The sequence below is a fragment of the Cygnus atratus genome, chromosome 22, assembly GCF_013377495.2.
Source record: "Cygnus atratus isolate AKBS03 ecotype Queensland, Australia chromosome 22, CAtr_DNAZoo_HiC_assembly, whole genome shotgun sequence".
NCBI lineage: Eukaryota > Metazoa > Chordata > Aves > Anseriformes > Anatidae > Cygnus > Cygnus atratus.
In genome coordinates this window covers 3,305,272-3,327,570 of record NC_066383.1, presented here as the reverse complement: position 1 = coordinate 3,327,570, position 22,299 = coordinate 3,305,272, and positions in this window count along the sequence as shown.

Genomic DNA, 22,299 nt, shown 5'->3' with positions numbered 1-22,299 from the left:
CATACAACCAAGTTGAATGCAAAGGGGCTATTGCTTAGAAGTCTGGAGGAGTTGAAATACCAAATATGTGAATGAGAAATATTATATTAAGCAGCCTAAGGCTCATAGGGAACAGCAGTTCCTTGACAATAGCTAGAATTGTCTTGGACACGTGGGTTGACCATCAGCAAGTGCAAAGATACAACCAGCTTCTGATATTGCTGTCAGCGGACGAGGTTTGCAGCCAGCTGGCAGCAGAGGGTAAGTCTCTTATTTTAACATTTATTTTGTGCCAGTGTTTTGCAGTGCATCTGAGTGATTGCAGCACTATTTGAAAATGAATAAAAATATATTTGGATTTCCCATTTCTTTTTTTTTTTTTTTTTCTTAATGACTTGCTTTTAGTTAATGAAACATCCTGCTTCTTAGGAAAGAAAAGAATAGGCCGTGATTTCCAGCCAAATGTGTATGTGTTTGCCAGTGCCTGTCAGCATAATACCCCATTAAAGTTTGTGCATGGATCTGGGCACGGGAAGCTGACTGCAGGATCAGGACCTGAAACTCTTCACTTGTCTAGCCTTTCTGTGTGTGATCTGGAATTTGAATTTCAGGGCTACTTGTTGGGCTGTTATAAAGACATGTGAAAGTAGTGGTGTGATTACCTTCAGTAACCTGGGTGGGCATGCCAGGAATTGATCTGGGAACACCCAGAGAGGAGATCAAACTTCCTATAGCTTGCACACCACACGTCCATCTTCTGTGGTTTGGGTACAGATGGCTTGGATAATCCTGACTGAAAAGGGGCTAACAGTTGTAATTTAGAAGGAAGGCATCTTTCGTTACCTCTGAATAACAGCTGTGTCTTGGAAACGTTTTAAAGCTCCCTTTAAATATAAGCTACAACATATTTCTATAGAGTCTGAACTGCTTTTATATTAAAAATGTAGCAGTGGTGTTTTATGAAGGGGAAACATCTTAATGCAAAAGTAGTGCTATTTTAAAATGAGTTCCTTTTATGAAATGGATGAGGTGGTTTTATTAAAAAAGACCTTTTGGGAGGAAAAACTGTGCCTGTATTTCTGTGCTGGAGTGTAAGGCAAATCCACATTTCCCCCCACCCCCTTTTTTCAGAGAAGCAGGGGCTGGGCTCCGATCATTTGGGTTTTCTATAGAAGGGGTCCAGGTTCTGTCTGCACACACGGAACATGCTGCACCTTAATGTGAAGGGTTTGGCAGTAGCTCTTCACAAAGGTCATGCGTTTCTTTGGCCCAAACGTACACTGACCTCTGCAGAAAATTGTGCTTAAGCAAATGTTATTAAGGGTACTGGTAAACTCCTCCCGTTCTCCTTCTGCTGTGCCTCTCCCTGGGGGCTGCTCCCCATCACCATTTGTAGGATCATGGTGGGTCTGGTGGCAAAGGACCTGGTGGATGCCAGCTCTGATACTTAACCAGTGATGAAGCCACCGCCGCAGTCCTCCTGCAAGAGCCGTTAGGTTGGGTCCTTTGAATCCAGGCACGGAAGTTTGCTGTTCTTGCTGTGGCACAGAAGGAGAAAGCTGACAGCAGGTGGTTGGTGCAGTTAGGCAGGTGGCCAGGGCTCCCCCTCTTCTCTGCAGGCTACTCTGTCCTGCCGAAGGTGTGCCTCTGCCTGAGGAGACGCAAGCAGCACCTCTGCTTGGCCTTAAGCAGGCGTGCCAGCTTCGTACATCTCCATGAGAGGATGGAAACATAAACACTCTGTAATTTGGTTAAGTGGGAAGAGGAGGCAAACTCATCATAATAGTTCAAAATAAGAAACCCAAAACCAACAACCACCCCGAAAACAACAAATAACAGCTGCTTTTTGCAGGAGCAGCAACAGCCAATTTTCCTTCTCATAAAAGAGAGCAATGATGTGTGTCTCTCCCAGCCTGCTGCAGCTGCAGCCGTCTCTCCGAGCACAGCTCTAACCAAGTTTCCGGAACAATGTGATAGATTGTATCTGCATAATCAGAAGGATGCAGGATCCTAACCGAGCTGAACTGCTAACAGGCAATAAAGCCAGGGCACTAACATGCTCATCCCATAAAGCACCTAATCAGTTACCTTTATACTTCTACAAGTGCACTGCTTATGGATATATTTTTGGTTGAATATAAGGCATTTGTGCACTCTTTTGAGTGGTGGGGATGAAACCGTTTGAACAAATGCTAGGGAAAGGCATATCGCTTCCCTCCTGGCTCCTGTTGCCTGAAATCACTCCACTGTTCCCAGCCACATCTCTGCCATTTGAGCCCAGCATGCTGAACTGTGTGAATCATAGTACCTGCTTCTCATCTGCATCACCTGTGCAGTTTGCTCTCTCCTTAAAATCTCTTGTTCCTGGAATCCCATTATTTTCTCAGAATCTCGGTGTACTTCTTTCCCTCCCTCGCCCCTCATCCCCCGTGGTGAGTGTCACGTTTTCATGGCTGTGGGCACAGCGAAAGATCTTGGGAATGCACACTCCAAAGAGGAAAAAAGATAAAATGCTAGGAAAAATTAATTAAATGCCTTTTGTTACATGGAGTTGTGAGTGTAGAAATAACCATGTAGCTGTCGTACAGAGCCGTGACGCAGATCCCTGCTTACTCAGAATGATCAGGGAAACTGACGGTGGGTGGCACAGGACCAAAGACAGATTTAACCTTTGTTTGCGGAGGCAAAACTCCCTTTTTACTTAAAGTACTGTCTTGACTCATCTGAGAGTGGGACAGTGATTTGGTCTGTTGTATTTGGGATGGCATTTTGGGTTGTTTGTATGTTGTAGGCAGACGTGGCCGGAGAGGTAACGCTCTCCCACGGGTACGAGTGAGCGTGGGTGTTACTTCCATGGTTCTGTTATTCACCCCAGGAAATTTGTGTTACCGAGCAGAGACAGAAACAACCATGCTGTTGTCGTGTCCTCATCCAGCTGTAGCGACTCAGTCTCCATCTCGCCCTGAGGAGTTTCTCAGATCTCCAGAAGAGGTTTCCAGCAGCCAGTGCTGCTGTCAGTGCGTGCAAGGGGCCTGGGATGAGCACAGCAGCATCTGCCAGGGCAGTGTTATGCACGTCCCCTAACCACCATCCATGAATCTACAACGTGTAATCGGCTGGAAGTGAACCCTCCAGAAAACCCACATCTGGCAATTCCCCGGCAAGGAGTGCGGGAGGGAAAGGACACGCGGGCACCCAAGGAAATAGCTGTGCAATAAACATGCCCTCTCCTGACCTAAACAGCTGCGAGTTGTTGCTGCACTCGTATCTCTGGTACTTCTCCCCATCGCAGTGTCCTACTGTTTCATCAGACATCTAAGTGATGAAGAATATTATTTTCCCTCCACGAATCCTCAGTTTCTAGAACTGCACAAGTGTATGAATATCTCAGCTTTCCGCTCAAATTAAGAATATGAAGTCATGTAGCTCAACTGGTTGCAGATGGAGTGTGCTTCAGGTTAAGTTTCTATAATTGCTGAAGTTGAAAGGCAAAAAAAAGAACTCCCAGCGTTTGTTTTGTCTTTAATCATGCCTTTACAAAGTCAGTTTTGTGACTCCCTGGGGTTTAGCAGGATATTTTTGCATATCTAAGAGAGGTGATGTTGCCTTCCTCCTCCCCTCTCCATTATTTGTCTATTTCTTTGTGTCAGGTCCAGCTTAAGTTGTGAGCATTCTCTGGGCTGCGGTGATAATTATATTTACTCCCCGGAGATGATTTTCATTGGATTTGCAAACAAGACAGGGCCTATGAGATCCTGCTGTCTTTGGCCCTCTGATCGCTTTTGAACCATTTGCAAATTTCAAACAAATTTCTTTAGAGTGTGTCAGTCTCAAGGAGAATTCAGGGAGGGTTATTTGTATTACCCAAAGGGACTGGCAGAATCCTATATTTCTATGGGCTTTGTAGTCATAGGTGGCCAGAGAAAATACTCTGATAGTCCCACTACGGGGGGCTGCACTGTAAGGTCACCCTTATTAGATACCAGAATCTGGGTGGGACACATTGCAAACGTCCCAAGAACAGGAAAGGCTTCTCTGGGAGCTTGCATCTTGCTGAGCAACAGAGCCTAGACCAAGATCCACGTCCACAGGAACTTCGGAGTACTCTACTTCCATTGCTCACAGAATGACCAGAGTTTTAATAGGCTTAGATATTTAGCTTATATCTGTGCAGTGTTCCTTTCCCTGTTTAGGCGGCATCCCTAACATCTATCACATTATTTGCCTTCCCCTGCCCTGAGAAAGGAGCATCTGGGGGCTGGAAGTGCTATAAATTTTGCTGTGTGTCAGATAGAGGAGGCGATGTCAGAGAAACACACCTTGTGTCTGGCGTTTTGGAAAGTGCTGAACGCTCTGATCCCTTCTCTTTCTGGAGACAGAGATGCTTCGTGGGTGCATGATTCAGGTTAACTTAATGATTTAGCTTCTTTTACATCGAAATGAGCTGGTCCAGCACACCCTCCGGGAGCAGCACGAATGACCTCATGTCTGGAGGAGCACAGTGCGCCCTGTTCGTCTGCTTCCGGCAGGAACAAAGGCACTTTCTGAGTGTTTGCAGATTTGATTTTCGGCAGTGCTCATCGTCATTCAAAAATAAAGAAATCAATAAGTAAATTGCAGGGCTTTATATCTCCACTTTGCAAGGGACCAGGAGAATTCCTGCATGAGAAAAGGGTAGACTCTGAATATAAAACTATTAAGTTTAAATACTCAGTTCTTTTTAAATGTGCATCCAAACCAGTGAGATATCTCCTTGAAAACTTCTGGAACCTCATGTGACTGGTGTCTCCTTCACCACATTTCCGTAGGCTCTGAGGGTAGCCTAAAGCTCTCCTGCCGTACAAGTTGGGAAGGGATCAACACCCTTTGCTCCCAGCTTTGTGACACAAGGGCAGTCATCGCTCTTCTCTGTCAAAAGCTCTAATTCCTAATTTAGGAGGTAATTCTAGTGCAAATTAGTGCGCCTTGCAGATAGAATTAGAGTCTGTGTGATGATTTGGAAAATACAATCAATTTACTCCAATTGTTTGTACATGTCAGATCTCTCCAATAATGAAGAATTTACTCCTCGTGCATGAACACAAACAGCGAGCTATTAACCATGCGAGAGGAGAGAGCCTGTCAGAAACAAAAATCCCGAGATGCGATGTGCTGCATTTGAACAGCAGCGAGGATGTGCCCAGGCCTGTGCCACAAGATGGAGCGCAGCGAATCTGCCATGGGCAGAGGCTGTGGGTTTGAGGCACTGTGGCTTTAGTGTGTGAGGAGGGGTGACTCCTCCTGGTCAGGGGATTGAAACCTCCTGCCCTGTCCCAGATGATGCGGGAGGAGGGAAAAGGGAAAGCTCCCCATCTTGCTGCCACAGCAGGGGAAGAGAATCTAATGCTGGGTTTGGGGTTGCAGTGCCTCGGACACGGGGGTGGTCTCCTACCCCTGCCGGTGAGCTCTGCCCTCGAAACATGGCCTTGTTAGCCATCCATGGGCTTCTCTGGGGTTTCTGTGTTGTTCCCCAAAGACTCGCTACGCCTCTGGAGCCTGCAAAGAGTACAGTGGTGCAAGACCTTCTGAAGTCCTGTTTGGGACTTTGCTGATGTGAGTGTTACTGATAGTGAAGCTGTGGGTTCTTAGTCGCAGTAATCCATTCCTTAAGATTTCCCTGTGTGGAAGACAGGCTGGATCTTCAGCTGGTTCAAAGACCTGGGGGTTATTTGTCAATATGGTGACTTACATCAGCAGAGAGTGGGTCCGGTGCTTCTGCCTCCTTTAGGGCTCTCACGGCCTCTTCCTTTGTTCCACATCCATGCAGGGCTCATTAAGGGTAAGTGGGGAGTGACTGTTGGTCTAATCACTAGTTTCTCATCTTTTCATGGTCTGATCTAAACAGCTTTTTAGGAAGCAAACAATATGCATATTTCATGAAATTCATTTCAATGTCTGTTTAATTGTGAGCGCTCTCTCTGAGGCTATGAGATACTTACTGCTCCTTGTGAATCATTTGAGTGAACAAACAAGGAAGCTGAGAAACTGATCATGAATTTCTTAACTCTGAGCCTTCTTCAGCCCCTTTTTGTTTGATACTTCCCCATGGTTTCTGTACCTGCAGAGTTCGGGGAGGAGTAGGCCGTGTAAAACCTCACTGAGATCATGTTTTCCCGACCTGCTTGCAGACTGCAGTCTGGGCTGCTTGCCGTTGCTTCCTAAAGGGCAGTTTGACAGCTTGGTTCTTCTTTAAGTCAAATGATGGGGAAAAACAAAAACAGATCTGAGGTGTCACTGTTTCCCAGAAGTCCCGGGCAGCTACGATGCAAATTTCCTGCCATGCTGCTGGCTGCGATATTTCTTCCTCAGTGGTGGTAACATGGCAGTGTGCAAAATGTGCTGAGTCTTCTTCCTCTTCAGAGACATGGCTGGGGAGCCTCGGCTGTGCCAGAGAAAGGCTGTTCCCAGAAACAGCTTCCCTTGACAAGAAAGCCCATTGCCCCAGCAAGTGCTGTGGGTGGATGACACTGAAAACCTCCTCGTTTCTCTACAGTTTTTCTCTCCTGGTATCTAGCCTGATGGAGAAAATGGAACTGTGTTGAGAAGTGGGTGTATTTCTGGCAAGGAGGATCTCACTGGAAAGCAAACCCAGGGAGCGGTTGGTACCACATCAACAGACTTTAATCCCTGTGACATCTCCTGGAAAAGGTGCCTGCTTTAGTGGGGCCCCTGCTAGCTTCTGGGCCTGGAGGCCAGGATGCAGAGATCAAGGATCTCTGTGCTGGATCAAGGTAGGAGCTTCTTGTGGCTGTGAATTACTTAGGCATACAGATGTTTAAGCATATGTATCCTATCGTTGGGACCGACCTTAATGCTGTGGGAAATGTATGAGATGGTAAAACCTACATTATCTGGGATTTAGGATGTTTGCTTTGCAGAATGAGGGATTAGAGAATAGAAAGGCTGAAATGACCATCTGTCTGCAGAAAAAGGATCCTGTGAATTAAAATTTCCATGGTCATTTTCCCTAATCTCCTTGACTTTGTTCGATATCTTCTATCAGAGCTGATGTCCTTGTGCCCCAAACAGTAGCACAGTTCACTTCCTACACTCTGAAGTTTTCTTCTAGCCATGTCTTTCTATAAGGAGTAGCAAGGTATCTGTAGAAAGCATTTACTTATCTGTTGCACTTGGAGTTTTCTATTTTTTTTTAGCCCTGTATAATCTTAGTGCTTCCAGCACCTTCTCTCTCCAAAGAGTGACAGCTGTGAGTGTGCACCTGGTTTTTGTATTGCTTCTACATCTAGCATTGAAATGCAATTGCCTCTGGGGTGGAATGACTCATGCTGTTGAACCATACCACTGCACAATAGTTTAGATCTGGAAGTAAGTAGTAATACCGTGTGCTTATATACTTGTGTTGTCGATTTTTACAATGTGATTGTGAATCTAATGGTATTTGATGTTTCTCTGTAGAGCCTCTCTTCCTGGAAACATGGGAATCTTCAGCTTTTGTTTTTTAAATAAGCTTCCAGGCCTTGTGGCTATAGAGAAGGATCTGAAAATGTGTTAGACGTGTAGCCTACAGATTCACAGTCCAGCAAGCTGAAAGCCCCAAGCTTATTAATTTTAAATCTCATTATTTTAAGAGCAAATTATATTTCCCTTTAAAGAAGAAGAGTCATAATACCTGCAGAGCTGGCAGATCCTCGGTCTGTGCACTGTGAAATGCAGAGGCCTCTGCTCGCCTAACATAACTGATACTGAGTTGCCTAGAGTCCAAAAGAAATGAAATTGTTTTCTTGTTTTAAGCCCTTCTTTGCTCTTGCTCAGTGGTGAAGTAGTTTTGAGGATAAAGAGCCTGCCTGTGAATGCCAGATTCTGGATATCTTCAGCAAGATGAAGAGGCTGCACTAATAAGTGCTGGCCAAATGGTCTGTAGTTGTGCAGGTATTAGCACCAAGAGGATCACACCAGTCTTCAGAGTGAAACACACAAAACAGATTGGGGTTCTCACCCCTATGCAGGGAATTCAGGGACACAGGAGTTTGAGATTTTTTGCTTACTGTATGTTTTCGTTTTTCTATTATTTCTTTCTTCCCTTCTTTCTTCCTTTTTTCCCCAATTTACGCACAAACCTGCACCACCCCTTAGCATTTCCTTGTTTACAGCAAGGTGAGTCGTATTTACAGTGCTGGGGAATTTGTCGGGAGCTGCATTCTGCTCATCATCTGTTTCTTCCCCATTTCAGAAAGCAATTAGCAGGCGGAGCATGTGAATAACAAAATGTGCTGGAAGGGGCTGTTCACCCAACTGTGCCGAACGAAACGGCTGCCTGTCAGTTGCTGCAAGCGGCTGACAGCTCTGACACCAGGGTACAGCCCAGGTCCTGGAAACAGAGATGCCCTGAACTGGAAGCCAGCAGACGAGAGAAGAAAGATCCACATGAAATAGCAAGTGGCCATTAGGGAGTTTGAGAGGGCTGCCTTGGGGCAAATAGCGGCAATTAGGAGCACGCAGCATAGAGCTTGGTCCTTCTTTCCATGTCTGCTGATGAGATGGGGAGGCAATAGGGGGAAAAAACTTCTTTGCAAAAAACTGACTTCTGCTTCTTCAGGTGCAGCCTGAGCTGAGGTAGTATGTGAGACTGCGGCTTTTTAGCTAGGGGAGAGCTAAAAGATGCAGGACAACGCAGCAGTGTTTCATGGACATTTAAAACAGAAATCATCTACAAATGTCACGTAATATTTTACTTCAGATGCATGGGACGTTTCTCTGCCCTTGGAGTTGTTGTACTGAGTTGGGATGCTGGATTCAATCAGAGGAGTGTGAAGCAGAGGGATTTTAGTCGGCTCTAAGTGCAAATGTCTGTGCAAACTTACACATGGAGCTGCTGCTGACTTCTCCATTATTCATGTATTAGATGTCTTGCTCCAAGTATGGACTTGCTATCTCAGAAACCCAGCTTCTCCTCTGTAGATGTCGCTTGGGGGAGGGATGAGATTACCCCTCTTGCTCTGGAGTTGGAGCATGGTAAGGGTGCTTTGGGGCTGCAGGTCAGAAATATGCCTGTGTTACTTGGCCGGAGTGGCACAAGTCTCTGAAGAGCAGGTATGGGCAATGCCTGGTATCCAGGAGCCTTGGCTTTTGTTACTAACCCATTCTGGGAACTTGAGCACATTGCACATCTACAGCTTACACTCCTCACATCGCTTCATGGAGGTAGGTCTGGGCAAGGAAATGCGGGTTTTGCAAACCACTCGGTGTTTGGACGGGCCCTGTTCTAGCACAGGAACTGACGTCTCCCCAGGGCGAGGTACCAGCCACCAGAGGAGGAGATGCGAGAAGCAGCTCCCTCTCTCCCAGGCCTCTGGATGTTTCGAAATCTTTTCTTTCCCTCCTTGATTTTCTGTGGAGTCCTTCAAGTGAGTGGGTCGCCTAAAAGCAGCCCCACCTCATAAAGCTCTGCGTCCAGCCACCTCACGCTAAAACATACTCACACCATTTAGAATATGAAACCCGTCGGTATCGCCTGAGGGCAGACGCCCTCGAGAGGGAAAGTTCGGAGTGTTTGTTAGAGCAGGACCGCAGGATGGAGCTGAGTGCAGGCGCCAGCTCCTCGGCCTGATGGTTTCAGCCGGTACCTGCGGGAATCCGGCGTGCTCCCACCTGAGGCCGTGGTGTCAGGGTGGGCGAAGGTTTGGGCAGCACCCTGATCCCCTCTGGTTTGTGTGTGCAGCTCTATGGGTAGCTCCAGAGCCTGGCCGCAGGAAGGACAGGGGCTGAAGAGCTGCCTTCCCAGGTGCTGCCGCGGGCAGATCCCCCTCCCGTTAATCCAAATGTGTTTCTGGCAGTTGTGTCCCCGCTGGGAGCGGCGTTGTGCATCGCACAGATTAGAAGCGATCGTCTTTGCAGGCCCGTTTCCCGGTGGGGCACCGCAGTTGTTCCTTTCGATGCAAGGGAAAAATGGTTTTCTTGTCCTGTCTGTTTCTCAGCTGCTGGTGGAGAATGCTCACATGCATCAGAATTAATCAGGAAAGTTATTAATTTCCCTCAACTGACGTGACACTAATATGACCCATGGAACTCCTTCGGTCCTTGCAAGCCAGTTTCTTCCAGTTTGTGCACTGGATTTGGGAAATTCGTTGCTTTATTGATCAGGATTTAGGGCACGGTCTAGCAGCCCATTGTTTTAGAAAGCAAAGTCAACTTGGAAGGTGGGATAATAAGTCCTGGGGGAACGAAGGATCCTCGAATTTGCCCTGTAGCAACCAGTTACCGTAAGTGGGCCCTTGTATCGAGATCCGTTTTTACCATCAATTTCTCTCAGCTGAACATTTTCCTTCATTAGCCCATGTCAAGAAACTGACTTAATTACCACCAGAACAAAAACGCAGTGTCTTACCAGGCTGCTAATTACATCAAGTCCTGGCTGCTGTCACTTCTAAGGCAAACATGAAATCTCAGTCGGTATTTTAAGGGAGAGAGGCGTTAGGAGGAGGAAAGGACTCTATGTCTGAGGTTCCCTCCTCATTTAATGTTCTTGTGAAGTGGTGCTTTTGCTGTTGAAGCAGCTGGCAACATGGGAGTGACTTTAATCAGAGGATAGGAAGCTTGGACACCGCCACAGTTTGTAGACTTTGCCAAAATCTTTCCCCTGTTTCCCTTCTGTTCCTTTAATGGAGTAGCAGTGGAGAGAAAGCGCTCTTCAGAGTATGTTGTTAAATAAATGGCCAAAGAGTTATTCTTTGTTCACCGGGGCCTGGAAAATCTGCTGTTCTGTTATGTGATGGGGTTGTTGGTGGGATCAAAAAGTAAGGACAGCCAGTGTCCCGGGATGCTTCCAGTCTGAAAGAGGAACTGGTGAGCAAAAGAGCGTGGGGCATGCTTTGGAGTCAGAGACGGATCATGTAGAGGGTTTTATGAATCTCCCTTCAAGGAGGAAAAAAACAAAAACAAAAAACTTGCAGCCCCACGTTTTTGTTGTTCTTTGGGCGAGTTTGAAAATGCCCGCTGTGCAAGCAGGGGCCGGTGGCCCAGGGCAGAGCCCAGGCCCCGTTCCTGTCCCTACCATCGCGTCTGTGTGAGAGAAGCACTGCAGCAGCTGCGCAGAGGGGCTTTGAGATTCAGGAACAAAGTGGTTATTTAGAAGGGAGACGTTTGTTGTTTTTGTAGCGGTGCATCCCTTTGAAACAATGGCACAGGATGCTGCAGGGCTGTGAATGCCACCCACAGCCCGCACACCCCCAGGCACTGCGGGCACAAACACCCCACGTGCTGGAGGCAGCCCGACTCGAAAAGCTTGGAGCTCTCCTTCTGCAGGTGGAGGGCACGTCTGCGTGCCTGCAAGCACTCTAGGTTTCAACCCGCTGTTTTCTCCCTGGAAAGGTTTGGGCAGCCCCTCATCTGGAGTCCGGTTTGCTCCCAGGTGGAGCGAGAGTTCAGCTCGCTTTTGGCTGGCCTGCTTTAGGTTTGTCTCTTTCTAGATGGGAATGAGCTGGGAGACGAGGGGGGGAAGGGGGAAGGAGAGTGAATAATGAGGAAATGTTAGATTTCTGTTTATGAAAAGGCTTTTTGATAGCACTCATTTAAACAGCACTCAATAAAATACATTCCTTCAGAAAGGCCAGTTCAGTTCTGTACCATACATGGATTTGCAGCATCCGAGACGGATGAGATCTCTCCTGTGCTTTCACAAGAAACAATTCATTTACAGGGTGAAGCTGTCAGACCTGTGTGAACGCTGCCAAACCTGGCAGGTCTGCAGAATAAGCTTTTGTTTGGTTTATCTTTCTTGCTTCGTCCTTCAGCCGAAGTGCCCTGCTCGAGCCACAAGCTTTGTTCGGAGAAGCATTCGAAGGTCACGGGATGAGCCCTGCTCTCGCCTGCCAGCTCCTCCCGACTGAGCTGCACGTGTCTGGCAGAGTGCTCCGTGGGATGGAGCAGAAATGGCTACTGCAAAGGTGTTGCTGCTTGAACCTCTACGGAGAATCACAGCCTGATTTCTCTCTGTAGCTGGGAATTAGTCTGGGGAGTGACTCGCTCTGCTGTCCAAATAGCTAATGCTGCTTGCAGGATTATCCCGGCCACTGCAGCTTGGACTCTCCACTCACATTGTTCCAGTTGCTCAAGTGAGTGACACTCAGCCTTAATTAAAATTTGTAATTGTAGTTGCTTTTTCTGCTCTGCTTGCTGAGCTAACAAGGTGATTGAAGAGAGAGGCACGAGGATCCACTGAGAAAAGTCAGAGGTCTTGCATGGCATTGCCAGGATGCCAGAGACAGGGCTCAACCTGGTCCAGTTTGCTGCATCATTTTTTACCGGGAAAGATCAAACACCGTGAGCTTTGCTTCTGCTGTCTGCAGGAGATTAATGTTTCTGTTCCACCGGAGCCTGTGGTTCAGAAGTAATGACCTGGTGAGAGGCACACCAAAATAGTGCATGGAAAGGTCATGATAACGATTACTGGAGAGTAATAAAAGCAATTAAGTATGCACGGCAACTTATTCCTTTGAAAGGGTGGAGAAATCCCATTCGAAGAGGAGCAGAGGTCACGCAGTCAAGAGATGATGAGCATATTTGATGCGGCGGGCGATGGATTCCCTGGCTTGGGCAGGGTGAGCTCTGCATTCCTGGGCTGGATCCGGCGGGCTGGGAACATTCCTAACACCCGAGGCTTTATCTGCCGCGCTGCAGGCTTGTTCCTTCGCCTCTGCCAAAGGGTTTGTAGCCTGCATCCTCTGCTACGCAAAGGCAACGTTTTGCTGCCAAGGGGATGGTGTAACTGAGATTTAAGGTCTGTGTGCGTGCAAAACCCTGCCGTGTTTGAAATGGAAGTAGAAACACAGTCATCCTCAATCTGTTTTTTTGTATGATTCACAAGGGGACTTGTGGGCCTTGAAAAGAAAATGCATATCCAATGCCAGTAGATAAAGTTGCAGCGCTTGCTGTTGCATTAACGGTATTTTAATTGCAGGAGTGATGTCAAAGCATTGAGTGAATGTGTATTCATATCCCATCAGCTTTATCAATGACAATATTGTTGCTGTTTAAATGGGTGAGGAAGCAGGCTCAGAGTTAAGTGACTTGCACAGGATCATTTGGAGACAGCGGCTGAGCTGGAAATAGGAGCCGGTGCCTTGGCTCGCAACCCTCTGCTGATCACAGCACCGGAGGTGAGATGAGAGCCTTCTCCGATCTTCTGCTGCTGGTGCCCGGGGCTGGGAGGCATCTCCTCCCCCTCGGAGCAGCAGGAGCAGAGACAGGACCGGATCGAGGGCCGTCGGGGCTGGCTGGGGCTGAAGAAACTCCTCGTGCAGCTCATGGAGGATGCTGTGGGCACGTCGGCTGCGTTGAAGGGACTGCAGTAACGCTCCCTGCCATTAACCCCAGCCGCTTTTGTGCACTTCTCTGCTTCCCTCAGAACGCAGCGCGCTTCGCTCCCTTATTGTTGCTGGTGGTGGGCTTTTTGTTCAGCAGCAATTTCGTCTTTGTTGCCAGAGCTGCGAGTGGGGCTGGGCTGAGCGAGGAAGTGTAATTAAAGTTTGCTCAGACAAAGGCGTTTGGTGACGAGACGCAGTGTTGCTGAATCCACAAGGGGCACAATTAACTGATAAGAGTAAACTAATTGTTATTCATATTAAATTAGGGCACAGGTGATTTGGAAAATCTATAGACACTCCCATATGCTTTGCAATTTTGCATTGCAGATTATGGTTTTATAAGGCCCTTCTGGGATTCGGATTACAGAGGCAAAGTGTGGAGCCGTATCTAAACTGAACCAACTCCTTCCTGATTAACTACATGATAAAAACATAAATGTGCACATCAGAGAATTTATCGCCGTTTGCATATTAATTTTTCTTTTCCAGAAATGAGCACAACTGTGGTTTTTTTATGGGTCCAAGTGATTTTGCTTAGTGGCAGCGGAGTGAACCCAGAGCAGGTGATGTGGCCGTCACGTAGATGTTATGAGATGGAGGTTAAGAGCAGGGAGTGGGCATATGGCACGGACACGGCTGCCATGGGAGCGGGCTGGGATGCTGAGATATTTGCTGCTTGTGCTTTCGTGCTGGGCGATCGTGGCCTGGGAGTATTTGTGGGGAAGAGGCAGGATGAGGAGGGACTGCAAATCGTTGCAGGTCGTCCGCACGCTGCATGGGAATGGCAGGCTGCTCGAGCTTTTGGAGCAGTTCTGTAGGAGGCTCCGTTGGTTTAAAACAGCCCTGAAATGAATATTTATAAACAGGACACGAAAAGAAAGAGTTGAAATTGCTTGTGTGATCTTGGGACGTGTGAGATACTATGATTATTTATGTGCTTCTATGTCTCGCTTTATCAGTTCATTGTGTTGCAATCCCAGAGCGTCACGAGCTGCTCCTGCAGGAAGTTTTCTCTTAATAAGATCCTAACCTGCCTGGCAAATCCGTGGTGGAGAAAGTGGGAGCAACAGAGCAAGAAATGGAGCAGAAATGCATATTTCAGCAGCACAGTTAAAGTATTCAGGTAGAGAGAAACGCAGGACGTTTGCCTGGACTTGCTTTGAAGTCTTCTGAGCCGTAACAACAAGAAGAGCCCATGCTTTAGGGCATCTGAAAGCCCCCCCTCGGGGCTGCCTCACGACAAACCAACAGTAATTCCAGCGGTGTGCTCATTTTCTTGCTTTCTCTTCTCTTTTCTGGTCTCAAGCTGTGGTATCCAGAGCAAAGACCAGCGCTTGTGACCGGTGCGTTTGTGAGGCTTGGGTGGAGGTTTTGGAAGCAGAGATTAATGACGGCAATGTGGCGAGAGCTGGATCGCTGCTCGTGTTTGTTTGCTAAGAGGGTGCTTCCCAGTGAATTAAAATCCCTCGGAGGACAGTTTGGATGTATGTGATTTAGCACCGTCTGGGATGCACTGGTCTCCGAACAATCTCTGCCTTGGATTCTGGCCAAGATAACGATCAGAGCAAGGCTGTGGCTGGACAAGCAGTCCTGGGGTTATTGAATCATTCCTGCCAACTCCCAGCAACGTGCTAAACCGTTTCCTCTTTGATGTTCCCCAGGGTTAGGTTTACCTACTACGGGTCTTTAGCCGGTGAAGAGTTTCTTCCAAGCTGTAAAGAAGCACCAGTGCCCAAGGGGAGCTCCGTGCGGCGTGTGGCTCTCCTTTCCAGGGCTCTGAACCGATGCAACCTCTGCCTCTCTCAGCAGTGCAGAGAAGAGGGGTCGTGTGTTAGGCTGAGCTTTCTTTCCTGGAGGAAATCCCAGTGGTAAAATGCCAGGCGAGGGCTTAACTTGTTTGACAATTTGAAGGGGAGAGCACCACCTGCTGATGCATCAGCGTGGCTTTGCTCTCCATTTCCCCACGTTTGCTCTGCCCCACTCCTGGCTGTGTTTTTCGTGTGTCCGTGAAGCATCCCGAGGGCACGCTGAATCAATACATCAGGGTGTGCAAAAGCCCTCCATGCACATACAGAGACTTGCTGGGGGCAAACAGCTCCTGACAGGTGGTGCTGCCAGGGAAGAGAGCATCTCCCTGTCTTAGCACAAAGGCAGAGATGGCCCATGGGGTGTCCTGAGGCCCGTTTATGCTCAGGGAGTGGTTTTCCGACAGCCCTTTTGGCTGTTCCCTCTATCAGCTGGGTCGGTGCTGCTGCCCATCTTCCAAAGGCTGTTGCAGGTGTCTGACACCTGGTGTCTGAGGGCACCGCTGGGCTGGCAGAGCTGGGTGCCCAGCCTGCGCCTCTCTGCTGCCCGCTCCAGGGGAGCTGCACAAGTCGGGCTGGGTGGTGGGCGGCATCGCCGGGAGCTTGTGCAGGTGAAGTCCGTGAGATAGACTTCTGGGGTGAAAAGTAGGGAGATTGGGGATGGGATGAATGCTTTTGGTGTTGCTTGCTGTACATTTGCTAGAAGAAAAAGAAGAGTAGGTATGTCACGGAATTACCTGCCAGTTTACAGCCCGGCAGTCTGAAAGGCTGAATTTGCTCTCCATAGCAGCTACAACGTGGGCAGTAGCAGCGAGTGCTGGAAGCGGTCTGTGCAAATAGCACGACGTGTGGCTGCGCTCCCTAAGAAGCTTATCCTCTGCTTCAAAACCCGTTGGCCTCTGTGTGGCCCCTGGAGAATAACTGGGCTAACGGGCACTTGCTGGAGGATCTTTTTGCCCAGTATGCAGGGGCAAAGAGGCCAGACTTTGGGATTTTTCTCCTCCCAGAGCCTAGGGTCCCTTTAATCTGCGTAACAAAACCCGTTGAGTGGGACTCAGCTGAGGTCCTCCCATCCCAGTGGGTTGGCCCATCTCATTCCTCACCCGTGGATGGCCAGTTCGCAAATCTCTCACCACAGGGCAGTGACAGTCTGGGGTCCAACCAAGGGCCCGAGTTAGTTCTCGTGTTCAGGCTGCCTGAACAAGACCGGGGCACATGGAGCTGTGCCTGGGGTCGCAGGGGAGGCTGCCAGCCAGGAGCATGGCCCGCACCATCCCTCGGGTTGTTCTGCCTGCTGCACGGCTCCTTCCAGCAGCCCAGCGCCGTGCTTGTGCGTACGCAGCTGAGCCGTACCCGGCTGTTTGCTGAGCGTTTGCCCTCGCGCTCTTCCTTTCGCCCTGCGCTGCCTCAGCTAATGAGGTTATCGTGCAGCCGGAGAGAGGCATCCGCTCGTGTTTGCGCCTGGCTGCAGCACGGTTCCAAGCAGGGATGCTCCTGACAGTGCCAGATGGCGAGCTGCAAGCACAGGGACGGGGGAAAAAGGAGCTGCAGCTCTGCCCCCTCCCAGGAAAACAGCCTGGCAGGAGTGGGTCTGCCCCAGCTCCGTGGCTGGGGGGCTCGGGGTGTGCAGGGGAGACAGGGCACCGTGATGGAGCTGGGCCTCTGGATGGCTTGGGCAGGCAGAGAACATCGGGCTGCGAGCGCCGAGCTGGGGTTTTGTTGTGCCTCCAATCCGGCGGTAATAAACCTTACATAAACCTCGCCAGAAGCACAGCATTAATATTTAAGAAATGACATTTAAGGTATTGAATATACGCTGCGTTCTCCAGAAGGATGTCTATGTGTGTGCATGTGCGTGCGTGCGCACACTTGGGGCTTTGTTTTGCTTTTGTAGCGGATTGTTGTGTGTATGTATTTTACTCGGGGTATTTTGTGCTATAATAAGAAGGGGGAGGGAGCGGGAAGAAGCTGCTCTGTTTATATATGCTGCTGTCAACAGCGGTGCTGCATGTTGAGCTCCACATCCTCAGTGAAGCACTCCGGATTCCAGGCAAGCACCCTTCTCCCTGAACCCCGAGACCCTTTGGGAGGGTTGCTCGAGCCTCTCCTCGCGGGAATTTGGCTCCGGTGAACGCGGCACGCTCCGTACCCAGCACGCAAACAAGTCGATATGCTAAAGTTCAAAGGGACAACCTTGGAAAATGTCAGGGCAGCCTCTGTGCACCATTGTTCTGCTGCTCCGATCACAAAAAGGAGCTCTGAGTGCCCCAGGCTGTAATTTGCAGCCTGGGGGCCAGGGGGGGTCTCTCTGTACGTGTCTGTGTCCCTCCTGAGCTTCTGCGACACTTTTCCCAGTGCCTTTCACCTTTGTGAGTCTTTGGAGACGCTGGTGCAGGGCTGAACCTGGAATGTTACTGCTCACCCGTAATTTTTATAAATCTCAGGTGTAACACATCTCCTTCCCTCCTCCCTGAGTTTTTATGTGTTTATGTTTTGTGACAGGAGCGCTTTTATCTCTCTCTCCCTTGTTTACCCCGCTCTGAAGTAGTCAGTGGCGATGCCCTTTCTTGTCTCCTGACACAGGCCTCAAGGGACAGCTCCCCCCCATCCATCTCCTGCGTGCCATAGCAGCAGGTAGCCCAGGAGCTGCTGGAAAACGCTGGGTCTGAATCCACCCTTTTGATATAAGTGGACATTATGCGTTTTTAATAGACACAGAGCTCAGTGAAACCCTTAGTACTAGCTGAATTGGCACAAAAATCCCAGGCAAATAGTCTTTGGAGCTGATCTCTCCCTAGGTACCTTGCAGAAAGCAAGCCCAAGGACAGAAAGAGGCCGTGCTCCCTTAGATTGCACGAGCTGGCTCGTTTTGCCGAGGAAGTGGCAGAGCCGAAGCCAGCCCGGCTGCGGTCCTCTGTGCGGTCTGTTTGGAGAGAGCCCAGCGTGGTGAAGGATTCGGGATTGGCAATCCCGGAGTTGTTCCTTATTCATCCCCAGCGCGAGGGGAGAGGCAAGGCAGCTGCCTTTTAAGCATCTCCCTCCACGGACAGCACCGACCTGGAGCCAGCATCTCCCTGGTTTTCTGGCGCAAGCCTTGCCGGTCTCGCCAAAGCTCACGTCCACCCGAGGCAGAGGCCTGGGGCCACGCACGGAGCCCTCCAGCTTGCCTCACTTCCCGGGGGGGGGGGAAGGAGTTTGGCTCTGGTGGTCCTGCGATGCAGTCAGGGTTTGTCGGTGTGTCTTGATGCTCGTTAGTTTGTGGCCGATGATTTGACTTTGAAACTCCACAGCAAACATCTCTGCTCCCTGGCACCCCTTGGCATGCCCAAGCTGGGGTCTGAGCGCTCTGGATGCAAACCGAAAAGCCTGGTGAAAACGGTGGGAACCGCCGGTGAAAATCACCCAGCTTGCTCCGCAACATGGAACTCAGCTCTCAGAGCCGCGATGCTTTTTGCAGGAACTGCAAGGTTTTTTTTTCTTTGTTGTTCTTTTTTGGTGAAGCGTAAGTAAATCTCTCTGTACCTCCATGTTACCATGGCACTGTAACCTTACCAGATCTGGCAGAGGGAGTAGCAAGGAGTAGCTGCAGCTGTGGATCCGTGCTTGTCCACTCTGGGACGCGTAGCCGGGAATTTGTGGTGCGGAGAGAGAAGGGTGACCCGGCTGGCGGCAGGTGAGAAGGCGGCGGTGGCAGGACAGGTGAAAGGTAACTTACCCCCAGCCTTGGGGCTGATTTTTGGCTCGGGATAAACTGTCTAGCTGCGAGTGTGGCATTCGGAGACATATGTACTGTGGTGTTCAGCCATCTCGGAGAAATCTGCTGCTGAGCATGAGTCAGCCCTCCCCGGGTTAACTATTAAAGGGCAGCAGCAAGAGATAAGATCTTTGCTCTGCTCCCCAACCCCTTCGAGCCCTGCCTCCCCCAAGTGACCCCTGTGGAGGAACGGAGTATCCCTAAGGTCCCGCTGCTTTGGTAGAGGTCACAGAAGTGTCCTGTCTTCCCACTGGGCTCGGGGCATTTGTCCCCAGATTAGGGGCAGCCCTAATGAAGCCCAGAGCCTCCTTCCCGCTGGCAGAGCACGTTCCTGCTGCTCTTGCCCAGTGCTGGGGCCCGTGGTCAGTGCCGAGGTGGGCGTGGAGCTGCCGTGCTGCTCACGTAGGGATGGCTGAGGGTGGCCGTGGAAAGCCGTGGTGCTAATTAGACGGGGAGCTATGTGAGATCTAACGAACATTGCCCACCGGTTGCAGAGCCCAGGTGGAGTCATCTGGAGATGTTCTACAAGGTGTGGAGGGTGCTGCATAAAGGGGAGCAGGGCTCAGCCTGACTTCCCGAGGGGCTGGAGGTGAACCTGGCCTCGCACCGTGCCTAAGGTCACCACTTTCCCTCGGAGAGGTGCTGGGCCTCCTCCCCAGCAAGACCCAGCCCTCCCACCCAGCCCTGCCGAGCCTCCCACTTGGCTTTCTCCTGCTGAGCCGGGCGAGCATCTCCCCTCGCCCGTGGCTGCAAACCCAGTGGGTGATGCCGCGGAGTGAGGAGAGCAGGAACCAATTCCTTAAGGGGCCATCTCAGAGCCTTCCCTGGCTTTTCCTCCTGTCGCAGGGAGAAGTGCCCCTGCCTAAGTGGAATAAATTGGTACAGACCATTAGCAGCGCAGGTCCTCCGCTGCTCTGGGGGAGGGAAGGGGCTGGCGGCAGTGCTCTGGATACAAAGCAGTCAGCCACGCTCTGGCTCCTTCCTCCCGCACCCCGTTGGCCTCCTCCTCCTCCTCCTCCTCCCTGTTTGCACGCTCCCTCCCTCCCTCCCGCTCGCCCTCCCTCCCTCTTTCACTCTCTTTCTCTCCCCTAACGCCACGCTGCAGAAAGGCAGACCTGGGAACTGGAGGTCCGCGGAGGCAGCGGAGGAGGAAGGAGCTCTGCCCTGCTATTTCTTTGAGAGTGAAACGGGGAGGCAGAGATGCGATGAAGGAGTGTCTTGGTCGCCGCCTGGATTAAGAAAGAATACATAAAAACAAACAAAAAAAAAAAATCCGGACCCAACAAACGAGGAAAAAGGGAGGAGAGAAGGAGGAGGAGGTTGCTGGGGGGAGCCCACTCCAGCGGGCGAACAGCTGCTTTGAATCGTGCCTCTGTTCCCAGGGATTAAAGCATGAATGGGAGCAGCTTCCCGGCCACGATGGAGAGAGAAGGCGGTTCAGGCTGTGGGAATAAGGTAACTCTCGCCTCTTGCAGACATTGCATGGCTGAGCAGAGCAGGACAGAGATCCTTTATGCACAGGGCTGGGTGTGTGTGTGTGTGCCTGCAGCGGGCAGGGAGTGGGAGAAAGCAGGAACGACTCAAAGCAATTTTCCTACCCCTCCTGGTGTGTTTAAAGGCTGCAGAATGGCTCTGGGGGGCTGCGGTGCTGGAGATCACTTTGCCCCCTTTCTCAGGCTGGGTGCCGTAGGATGCCAAGCCTCTTTGCCTGGGGAAGGCTGGCTGGGTTGTGGGGAAATACGCCCATGCCTCGCCTCCAGGAGCTCTGTGCTCCCAGCCGTGCCCTCCCAGACCTGCACCTGCTCTGGGGCTCCCCTCGTGGGCTTCGTGTGGCTCCCCGGAAAGCTGCGTGGGGACTGTGGAGGTCCTGTGCCCTCCCGGCCCCCCGTGTGTCCGTGCTGAATGACGGGAGGGAGGTGAGATGCGACCGGGAGAGTTGCTTTTCTCTTCCCTTGGTCTTCCTCTGCCTTTTCTTTGCAACAGAAAGAGAAGGGACTTAGGAGGAGGGGGAACTGAAATCCCTTTCATTCGTGCCAGCAGTGGCGAGAGCCAACTTTGAGGCTGCTTAAAGGGAAAAGCTTTGCGAGTGCTGTCTTCTGGAGGAAGAGGAGATGGCTGAGCGATGCTTTGCCAGCTGAAGAGCGATCTCGGTGTCACGCTGTGCTGTGGGAGTGGATGGGGATGAAAAATAGTGATTAGAGGGGAGAAAGTCCGTAGTGATCGATGAAGCTGGCCACAAATGCTGCTTTCCTTTTCCCTGCTGGGCCTCTCTCTGACACAGTCCCTGGGGCTGTGACCCCGAAAGCCCTGGTTTCTCTCAGTCAGACCAGAAGGCGTAACTTCAGATAGTCCTGGGAGGTGCCTCAGCCCCGATGTTGTTTGGGAACGTGCAGAGGAGGTCCTGATGCTTACAGCTGTGGAGCCCATTTCCACTCAATCCCAGCGAGTCCAAGCCTTGGTTGGAGCCCCTCACTATCCCTGGCAGGGTCTCGCTGCCGCAATGTCCCTTTGCCGTGTGCTGTCCCTCAGGTACCTGCTCCCTCCCTTGCCTTTGAGGACTTCTTGATGGGTCTTCAGCTTGGCACGGGGCTCGGCGCTGTTAGCCTTGGATGCTTCACCAGTGACGTGTCACAGAAGTGCTTATGTGCACACAGGGCAGAAAGTCACGAGCTCTGATGTGCCGTCAATCGACTTAGGAGCTCGTATGAACATCCGAGGAGCTCGGGGCCCAGCGTTTGTTATGGCCCCAAGGAGACATCCATCGCACAGCTCTGTGTGGACCTGTCAGATGTTACGGTGAGGTGCCACCAACTCGTGTCAGTGAGGGAGGTGGCCTGTGTGTGCATGCACCTAAATACGGAAAAAGGGCTCCGTAAATGTACGGTGGAGCCTCAGCCATCCTTTGTTTTGTGAGTAATCCTTGCTCGTGTGAGGAAATTGTCTTAAGTCACTGCAGTGGATCTCGTTCGTGTGGTTAGTCTTGCTCTGCACACACATCTCCGATGGCAATGAATTCACCGAGGGCTGGCTCGAAGATTGCAGTGGTTGGGATCACTTGGGTAACCTGCAGGCGGGATGGAAAAGGTGTGAGAAAATGGAGGCGCTAGGAAAAAAAAGGTGAAATAACTTCTTTCTGTGTGTAGACTCTTCTCTGTGTCAACTTCCAAGCACTGAGGAAGAAGGAAGATGTGCTGGGGAAGGGACTGGGCGACCAGATGGGGAAAAAGAAGGCTGTTTCTCCCAGAAGGGTTATTTCTGTGATATGGGCCTTGGAAATGGCCAAAGCCAGCAGGACAGCGCATGCTATTTAAGGGGGAAGGTGGCAATAATTGTATTTTCCTGCTTGAATATGCCTGGGTGTATGAAAGAGAGGAAAGAAACGAGCTCAGTGCTGTTGGCT